Raw genomic sequence first — 11,321 nt, 5'->3', positions numbered from 1 at the left:
TACGCAGACCCACACGTGTGTACACACACGTCCTGATGTTGTAAAAAGGGACTCGCTGAGTGTGGGTGCAACACCCCTGATTTTCTCAGATGTCTTTTTAACAGCTGCAACAAGTCTGCAACCCTGCCATGTCATTTCCCAGAATCCCTTGCTGCAGTGGAAGCACTGTATGCTAGGTGATAATCGTGAGAGGCAGGGTTACCGACCTGTCTACATCTGAATGTGCTCAGAAGTGATCTTTTTATTTGCTATATGCTATACGGTGGAGGTTTCTTGTCACCTTTTTCACCCACCATAACTTTAAATGTGTATGTTAACATCCTACCCAGCCCTGAAAATTGCAATGCCAGTACAACCAACGTCACACTGATGAGACGCACACGGTCAAAATAGTTGTCTGGGAGTGGTTTCACTGGCTTTGCACCTTAATCCCATGCTGTACTTAAAAGCTGTGTTAACAGTGAGCATTATCTTATAAGGGTTCCATGTAAAAATGGATTTCAGAGAAAAGGTGACACAGTGTGCTCATTTGCATGTCATTTCCCAGGATCCCTTGCTGCAGTGGAAGCACTGTTTGCTAGGTGATAATGGTGGAAGGCAGGGTAGCACTGTTTGCTAGGTGATAATGGTGAAAGGCAGGGTTGCCGACCTGTCTAAGACATGTGAATGTGCTCACAAGTGATCTTTTTTATATATATATATATATATATATGTATATATAAAGCAGAAAATAGCCGTGTTAGTCCAGTTGCGATAGTGCAGAATAAATTAGTTCTTCAGTATTCGGTGATACCTTTTTTTATTGGACTAACAATTTATGTCACAGGACAAACTTTCGAGAGTTATCCTCTCTTCTTCAGGTCAAGCAACTGCAGCAAGGGATTCTGGGAAATGACATGCAAATGAGCACACAGTGTCACTTTTTGCCTCAAAACCATTTTTAACATGGTTCCCTATAGGCTTAAGCTTGCCTGCATGGTCACAGCTTTGAGCACAGCCAGGGTTAAGGTGGATACCCAGAAAACCCACCCACATACAGCTGTTTTTTTTTGTAGCCCGGGTGGTGAAAAGTGATTCCACCTCACAAAACCGTGCTCGTGATCCACTCTGTGAGATCAGGTGCGCTCCACTTGTGACTATAGGCTCCGGAGAGCTGCAAGTCCATGACATAGTCAGTCCTCTTCAGCCACGAAGGCCAGGAAAAGTTCTGATGTTACACCGACGTCGTCATCCGAAGAATCCGACATCCATCCTGTTCCCTCCTAGTGCAGCAGACGCCGCAGGAGGGTCCAAGTCTTTAGGGCTTTCGGCTGACGCCTACTCGCCCACCGCAATCTTCTCCCGAGGGATGGCGACCACCGACCAGCACACAGTCTTGCATTCTCCGAAGAAAATTAGGTGACTGATAACCCAAAAAAAAAGGAAAACAAATTGATGGTGCGAGTGCTCCTGTGCGCTGTGTGATGCAGTGCAGGAAGTGCTCAAACGAAACAACAAAAATAAGTGTGCACAAGTGCACGCCAGACCCGGAAGCCTGGCGGGTAAAAAAATAGTGGCGAACCCCTCAGCGGAAGGCAATAAGGGGTGCCAGTGCAGAAAAATGTAGGGGTGTGCAAATTATCCGTGCAATGTCAAGTGCTGTGCAGCGTGCAGCAAATTACTCCGCCAGGTCACCACTCTTGGGGTGCCGTGATAAGATAGCCCGGGCTACATATCCGCCTTCCCGGCCCTGACCAGAGGACCAAGTGGTGACTACTACACTTGATCTTAGCCAAAATGGTTTTTGAGGCAAAAAAGTGACACTGTGTGCTTATTTGCCTGTCATTTCCCAGAATCCTTGCTGCAGTGGAAGTGCTGTATGCTGGGTGATGATGGGGAAAGGCGGGGTTGCAGACCTGCCTAAGACATGCAGTTGTGCATACAGTTGTATTTGCATATTTGCTTTCCTGTGGAGGGTTTTTGTCAGCTTTTTTTACTCACCATAACTTAACTCAGTATTATGGTTTAGCCTATCCCATAGCCTCTCTTGCATTCCCAGTAAAATCAACCCCACACTGATGAGACCCATCAAGGTCGAAACAGCTGTCTGTGGGTGGTTTTCTGGGTATGCACCTTAACCCTGGCTGTGCTCAAAGTTGTGACCATGCAGCAAGCTTAAGCCTATAGGGAACCATGTTAAAAATGGTTATTGAGGCAAAAAGTGACACTGTGTGCTCATTTGCATGTCATTTCCCAGAATCCCTTGCTGCAGTGGAAGTGCTGTATGCTGGGCGATAATGGGGAAAGGCGGGTTGCAGACCTGCCTAAGACATGCAGATGAACATACAGTTATATTTGTATATATATATATATATATACAGTGTTCGACAAACCTATACATTTGCTCGCCCCGGGCGAGTGGATTTAACCACCGGGCGAGTATATATTGGCCCAAGCAGCACACGTTTGGTACTAGGTGGCGAGTAGATTTTTTTGTGTGGCGAGTAGATTTTTTGGTGATTTGTCAACCACTGTGTATATATATATATATATATATATATATATATAATATATATATATATATATATATATCTATATATATATATATATATATATATATAACACAAAAATATATATATATATAACACAAAAATATATATATATATATATAATACACAAAAAAATATATATAATATTCAGTGGCAAAGTGCCTTCACTTTTCTAGGCACCTTCTTGTATACATAATACAAAACAAGGTGTGAATTTTACAGGAAAGGGCAATTTGATGCTTTCAACCTGTTTGACACAAACTAAAGAGGAGTTTGTAGTTTACCGGTTCTCTGAGCACCCTCTGCTGGCCAATAAGAAAATGACACCCCTTGAATCCGGCGAGATTCTCTTTACCGCAGTTCCTCAAAAGTTCATAAACCCAGTGAATAATCCGCTACAAAACGGCGCAAATGATTCATAAATTCATTATTTGGTTTCTTCTTCTTTTTTTTTTTTTCTTTTTCTTTTAAACCAGCAAAATTGCAGCCCGCGCCTGGTTGAAATGTGCGAGTTTCAAAAGCGAACGTTAATCAAAATGAATCGCAAACGCCATGTGCCGTCAGCTTTTCAGCGCTGGGGCAAACTTGTCGCGAACGTTTGGATCGATGCCGTTGAAATTAAAAAGGGGAACATTCTTCTATCAAAGGAATTATACCGCTGAGTTTATACCAAGGGCGTGAATGCCCCAGCGGAAAGAAACTCTGGCAGTGCTTATTAAACAGCCACAATCCAATGTAACCGACCCCAGCGAACTCCATCTCTTTGGAAACGGTGTAACAAACAATCTAATTAGCTTAAACTAATGTAATCGTGCTATGAGCCAGGTGTGCTCACCTCCAGGCTTCAAGCCCCCCCAAACAGTCGAAGGCTGAGCCTCTGATTGAGCCACCTGTGCTGAAGCAGGGACTAATTGAGCCACCTGTGCTGAAGCAGGGACTGATTGAGCAACCTGTGCTGAAGCAGGGACTGCTGATGGATGTCAGTCGCTGGTGCAGAACTGAGAACAAACCTGCCAGCTCAGGGGATTACGTTTAATACTTCAAGGTAGTCAGTGATATGTTTGGCCCTTCTGCTGCTAGACGAGTTCGGCAGAGAAGGGGTTACACGTTTTATGCCTCCGTGGTAATGAAACACTTTGCAAGGTTTTTCCCTAAACTCTTCCGTGTACGAGACTGTTGATTAGGGTTACCAGGCGGCTTCTCCAAAAATACTGGACACAATAATGAAAGGTGCTACGCGCTGGACACACACACACACCTCTCTCTGCTCCATGCTGTTTCCTCCTCTCCTTGGCCCCACCCCCAGGCTCCTGACACCTCGTCCAGATTAGCTGCATTACCCAGCAGCAGCCAATTAGGATGGAGAAAGCTGCCCAGCCCCCTAGCAGTAGCCATGCTCAGGGAAATCCCGCGGACCCCAAATCCGGTCAGGTCAGTATGTCCAGAGAGGCAATACCGGGATACACATACACGCCCAGAGAGGTAATACCGATATCCACATACACACCCAGAGAGGTAATACCGGTATACACATACACGCCCAGAGAGGTAACACCGGTGTACACATACACGCCCAGAGAGGTAATACCGGTATACACATACACACCCAGAGAAGTAATACCGGTATACACATACACGCCCAGAGAGGTAATACCGGTATAACACATACACGCCCAGAGAGGTAATACCGGTATACACATACACGCCCAGAGAGGTAATACCGGTATACACATACACGCCCAGAGAGGTAATACCGGTATACACATACACGCCCAGAGAGGTAATACCGGTATACACATACACGCCAGAGAGGTAATACCGGTATACACATACACACCCAGAGAGGTAATACCGGTATACACATACACGCCCAGAGAGGTAATAACCGGTATACACATACACGCCCCAGAGAGGTAATACCGGTATACACATACACGCCAGAGAGGTAATACCGTATACACATACACGCCCAGAGAGGTAATACCGGTATACACATACACACCCAGAGAGGTAATACCGGTATACACATACACGCCCAGAGAGGTAATACCGGTATACACATACACACCCAGAGAGGTAATACCGGTATACACATCTCACGATACATAACCGCCAGACACGCCCAGAGAGGTAATACCGATATACACATACACGCCCAGAGAGGTAATACCGATATACACACACACGCCCAGAGAGGTAATACCGGTATACACATACACGCCCAGAAAGGTAATACCGATATACACATACACACCCAGAGAGGTAATACCGGTATACACATACACGTCCAGAGATGTAATACCGGTATACACATACATGTCCAGAGATGTAATACCGGTATACACATACATGTCCAGAGAGGTAATACCGGTATACACATACATGTCCAGAGAGGTAATACCGGTATACACATACACGCCCAGAGAGGTAATACCGATATACACATACACGTCCAGAGAGGTAATACCGGTATACACACACACGCCCAGAGAGGTAATACCGGTATACACATACACGCCCAGAGAGGTAATACCGGTATACAGACACACGCCCAGAGAGGTAATACCGGTATAACACACACACGCCAAGAGAGGTAATACCGGTATACACATACACGCCCAGAGAGGTAATACCGGTATACACATACACGCCAGAGAGGTAATACCGGTATACACATACACGCCCAGAGAGGTAATACCGGTATACACATACACGCCCAGAGAGGTAATACCGGTATACACATACACGCCCAGAGAGGTAATACCGGTATACACATACACGCCCAGAGAGGTAATAACGGTATGCACATACACGCCCAGCGAGGTAATACCGGTATACACATACACGCCCAGCGAGGTAATACCGGTATACACATACACGCCCAGAGAGGTAATACCGGTATATACATACACATCCAGAGAGGTAATACCAGTATACCACATACTAGCCCAGAGAGGTAATACCAGTATACACATACATGCCCAGAGAGGTAATACCGATATACACATACACGCCCAGAGAGGTAATACCGTATACACATACACCGCCCAGAGAGGTAATACCGGTATACCACATACACGCCCAGAGAGTAATACCGGTATACACATACACGCCCAGAGAGGTAATACCGGTATACACATACACGCCCAGAGAGGTAATACCGGTATACACATACACGCCCCAGAGAGGTAATACCGGTATACACATACACACCCAGAGAGGTAATACCGGTATACAGTCACACACTACACGCCCAGAGAGGTAATACCGGTATACACATACATGTCCAGTATTACCTCTAAAATTTTACTGGACAGAGTGTCCAAATACAGGACAGTCCGGTTCAAAACACCGAACACCTGGCAGCGCTAATGACATCAGATAAAAGGGGGAAATCGAACCTCTTCTACGTCTAAGCTCATCGTGTTTACAAACTAACTTTAAACAAAAATATGTTTAAGTGTCAGATTTTGTTAAAAAAGCATCACTCGCCCAGATGTGACCTCTTAAACATGTCACTGCCCATTGGCACCCATATATTAAATAACACAGCTGGAAATGGCTAGAGAAAGATGTTACATGGCTGAGTGCTTTTGGGTTAACAAATGGAATAAAAAAAAAAATCAGTGAGACTTGACTCCAAGTCAGCAAGACGTACAGAAAAGCAGCGAGAGGTGACGGGCCTGCGGCGGCTCTGCGTCGATCCGAGATGTGTGCAGGCCTCACGTCTTGAGAAAAGTAGCACGCGACTGACGCGATCTGGGCTTCCATGATGAGAAGTGGGACTGCAGCTGTACCATTCCCGGCAGGGACAGGGCACCCCGGGAGAATGAGGACGGGCGGGGATAATCCGCGCCCCTGAAGGTTCACACCCGAGTCCCCTACAGGCGGCCAGGTCCGTGGGCTACGAGGAGAAGTCACCGTGGAGAACGGAGATGTCCCATCCAGGCACGAGCGGTTTAACTGCTGCTGTTAACCAGACTCAGCATCGACGTGAGCGGATCACGCTCAACAGGCGCTCCCCGAGCTATCCCCCCCCGCCGCCCGCGACGTGCAGCCAAGCGTCCTGTAACCCCTTCACTGCCAGTGGGGCCTATAGCTCGCTATCCTGTTGGTTGCGCTTTACGGGTCATTACATTATTATTCTCTTTATGCCCATGGCGCCAACATACACCACAGCGCTGTACAATGTGAGAGGCAGGACAATTACATGGTATGACAAAAGAGAGACCATACAGTTAGGTCCGGGTATAATTGGACACTGATACAAGTTTTGTTATTTCGGCTGTTCACCAAATAAATTCAAGTTACAGTTAAATAATGAATATGCACTTAAAGTGCAGTCTATCAGCTTTAATTTGAGGGTATTCACATCCAAAGTGGAGGAAGGGTTTAGGAATTACATCTCTTTAATATGTAGCCCCCTCTTTTTCAAGGGACCAAAAGTAATTGTACATTTGACTCAAAAGCTGTTTCATGGACAGGTGTGGGCTATTCCTTCGTTATTTCATCATCAATTAAGCAGGTAAAAGGTCTGGAGTTGATTCCAGTGTGGCATTCGCATTGGAAGCTGTTGCTGTGAACCCACAACATGCGGTCAAAGGAGCTCTCAATGCAAGTGAAACAGGCATCCTTAGGCTGCAAAAAAAAAAGAAAGAAAATCCATCAGAGAGATAGCAGGAACATTAGGAGTGGCCAAATCAACAGTTTGGTACCATTCTGAGAAAAAAAGAACGCACTGGTGAACTCTGCAACACAAAAAGGCCTGGACGTCCACGGAAGACAACAGTGGTGGATGATCGTAGGATCCTTTCCATGGTAAAGAAAGACCCCTTCACAACATCTAGCCAAGTCAAGAACACTCTCCAGGAGGTAGGCATATCATTATCCAAGTCTAACCATAAAGAGAAGGCTTCACGAGAGCAAATACAGAGGGTTTACCACAAGGTGCAAACCATTCATAAGCCTCAAGAATAGAAAGGCCAGATTAGACTTTGCCAAACAATATCTAAAAATGCCAGCCCAGTTCTGGAACAGCATTCTTTGGACAGATGAAACCAAGATCAACCTGTACCAGAATGATGGGAAGAAAAAAGTATGGAGAAGGCTTGGAACGGCTCATGATCCAAAGCATACCACATAATCTGTAAAACACGGTGGAGGCAGTGTGATTGCATGGGCATGCATGGCTTTCAATGGCACTGGGTCACTAGTGTTTATTGATGATGTGACAGAAGACAGAAGCAGCCAGATGAATTCTGAAGTGTAAAGGGATATATAGTCTGCTCATATTCAACAAAATTCAGCGAAGTTGATTGGACGGCACTTCACTTTACAGATGGACAATGACCCAAAACATACTGCAAAAGCAACCCAGGAGTTTTTTTTAAGGCAAAGAAGTGGAATATTCTGCAATGGCCGAGTCATTCACCTGGCCTCAACCCGATTGAGCATGCATTTCACTTGGTGAAGACAAAACTTAAGGCAGAAAGACCCACGAACAAACAACAACTGAAGACAGCTGCAGTTAAGGCCTGGCAAAGCATCACAAAGGAGGAAACCCAGCGTTTGGTGATGGTCCATGCGTTCCAGACTTCAAGCAGTCATTGCCTGCAAAGGATTCTCGACAAAGTATTAAAAATGAACATTTTATTTATGATTGTGTTAATTTGTCCAATTACATTTGAGCTCCTGAAATAAGGGGACTCTTATGAAATATTGTATGAAAATGGTTGCAATTCCTAAACGTTTCATACAATATTTTTGTTCAACCCCTTGAATTAAAGCTGAAAGTCTGCACTTCTATTGCATCTCGGTTGTTTCATTTCAAATCCATTGTGGTGGCGTACAGAGCCAAAATTATGAAATGGTGTCAGTGTCCAATTATTTCCGGACCTAACTGTATATATGACTGAAGGGTTCGGGTCCCAAGGAGCAACATCGCATATATATCTATTATCTCTTTGTGTACCAGCTGTTACTGGGATGGCCAACTCCAATCAAGGGCCACCAACAGGACAGGTGTTCAGAACATCCTGCTTCAGCACAGGTGGCTTAATCAGTGGCTCAGTCGCTGAGGAAATAGGACAGGTTTGTGCTGTTCCAGACAAAGCAGAAGCCAGGAGGAACAGTAATAAATCTTCATGTATGTCTGCCCTCCAGTATCAGGAACGGCACCGCAGCATCTCAATCATGTTACTTTAGGTTTCATTGTATGTAGTCTCCGCTAATGTAGTAGGACATTTACTTTGAACATTTGTAAACGACAATTTGCAAGAGGATTGTGATGGACGCCTCTGGCAACCCGATGCACGCGAGACGGAAAATAGCCTCTACTAGACCTTATGTGGTTCTATGCAACACACATCACCTAGTAAGATGCAAGGAACGGGATTCATTCTGCAGACCCAGCAATATCCTACGTGTGTATCTTATACTATATTAGTGAAAGCACTGTATGTTTTGCCTGCCTGCCTGCGATGCATGCCTGCCTGCTGGATGTCCGGTGTCCCTAGGGGAAATCTCATGGTCCCTTGGGCCGCCCCCGCACACCTCTCATTGGCCTGAGGCGGAGTGACGGCCCAAAGGACACACAGGGACACACACACACACAGGGACACACACGGACACACGGACACACACACACACACACACGGACACACGGACACACACACACCACACACACACACACACACAGGGACACACACACACAGTAGGGGGTGTGTGTACATTAGCAGCATGTATAACCCGGGGGGGGGGGGGCCTCACATACCCGCCGGAGCCTCCGCCTCTTCCTCCCCTGAAATCAGCCTCCTCCTCTCCCCCGTGTCTCCCGCGCTTTCAACCCCCCCCCCCCCCCCCGGCGCCGCTACAGTCAGCGGAGCAGCGAGTGCCCGGGACACAGCGGGGGAGCGGCCACAACAAGCTGCCTCCCGCCTCAGTTCCACGTGGGAGCGGCCGGACGGGTGAAGGAGCTGCCGGACGGGTGAGTGAGCGGCTTTCACCCACCCTCACCCCCCTTCAAATCACCTCCCATCCACCACCCCCCCCCCCCCCGGCACCGCTACAGTCAGCGGAGCGAGCGAGCCGCCCGGGACACCCAGCGGGGAGCGGCCACAACAAGCTGCCTCCCGCCTCCAGACCACGTGGGAGCGGCCCCGGACGGGTGAGGAGCGGCCGGACGGGTGAGGGAGCTGCCGGACGGGTGAGGGAGCGCCCTTCACCTCCCCTCACCTCCCCTCACCCCCCTTCACCTCCCCTCACCCCCCTTCACCTCACCCTCCCCTCACCCACCCCTCACCCTCCCCTCACTCCACTTCCCTTCCCTTTCACCTCCCCTCCACCCCCCCTTCACCTCCCCTCCACCCCCCCTTCACCTCCCCTCCACCCCCCCCCCCCTTCACCTCCCCTCCACCCCCCTTCACCTCCCCTCCACCCCCACCTTCACCCCCCTTCACCTTCCCTTCACTCCCCCTTACAACCTCCCACCACCTCCTCACCACCCTCCACCCCCCAAAGCCAACCCCACCCCCCCTTCCCAACTCCCCCCCACCTCCCCCCCCTTCCCACCACTCCCCCCCACCTCCCCCCCCTTCCCACCACCTCCCCCCCACCCCCCCCCTTCCCACCACCTCCCCCCCCCTTCCCACCACCTCCCCCCCACCCCCCCTTCCACCACCTCCCCCCCACCTCCCCTTCCCCCCCCTCCTTCCCACCACCTCCCCCCCACCCCCCCCCCTTCCCTGAGGCGGAGTCACGGGCCAAAGGACACACAGGGACACAAACACACACAGGGACACACACACACACACACGTAGACACACACACACACACAGACGTAGACACACACACACGTATACACACACACACGTATACACAAACACACGTAGACACAAACACACACACGTATACACAAACACACACACGTAGACACACACACACATAGACACACACGTAGACACACACGTAGACACACACGTACACACGTACACACACGCACGTAGACACACACACACGTACACGTAGACACACACACACGTACACGTAGACACACACACACATGTACACGTAGACACGTACACACACACACACACACATGTACACATACACACACACACACACACATGTACACGTAGACACGTACACACACACACATGTACACATATACTCACACACATGTACACGTACCACACACACATGGAGACATACACACACACACATGGAGACATACACACACACCACACATGTACACATACACACACACGTATACACTCACACACGTATACACACAGGTATACATACACATAATGTATACACACACACACATGTATACACACACATGTATACACACACACATGTATACACACACACACACACGTGTATACACACACACACGTGTATACACACACACACGTGTATACACACACACACACGTGTATACACACACACACACGTGTATACACACACACATGTGTATACACACACACACATGTGTATACACACACATGTGTATACACACACACACGTGTACACACACACACACATGTGTACACACACACATGTGTACACACACACACACATGTGTACACACACACGTGTATACACACACACGTGTATACACACACACACGTGTATACACACACACACGTGTATACACACACACACGTGTATACACACACACATGTATACACACACATGTATACACACATACACATGTATACACACACACACACACATGTGTATACACACACACATGTGTATACACACACAAACTGTGTACACACACACAAATGT

This window comes from Ascaphus truei, chromosome 13 (assembly GCF_040206685.1).
Source record: "Ascaphus truei isolate aAscTru1 chromosome 13, aAscTru1.hap1, whole genome shotgun sequence".
Classification (NCBI taxonomy): domain Eukaryota; kingdom Metazoa; phylum Chordata; class Amphibia; order Anura; family Ascaphidae; genus Ascaphus; species Ascaphus truei.
The sequence above is the reverse complement of the archived record's forward strand: the minus strand, read 5'-3'. Positions refer to the sequence as shown.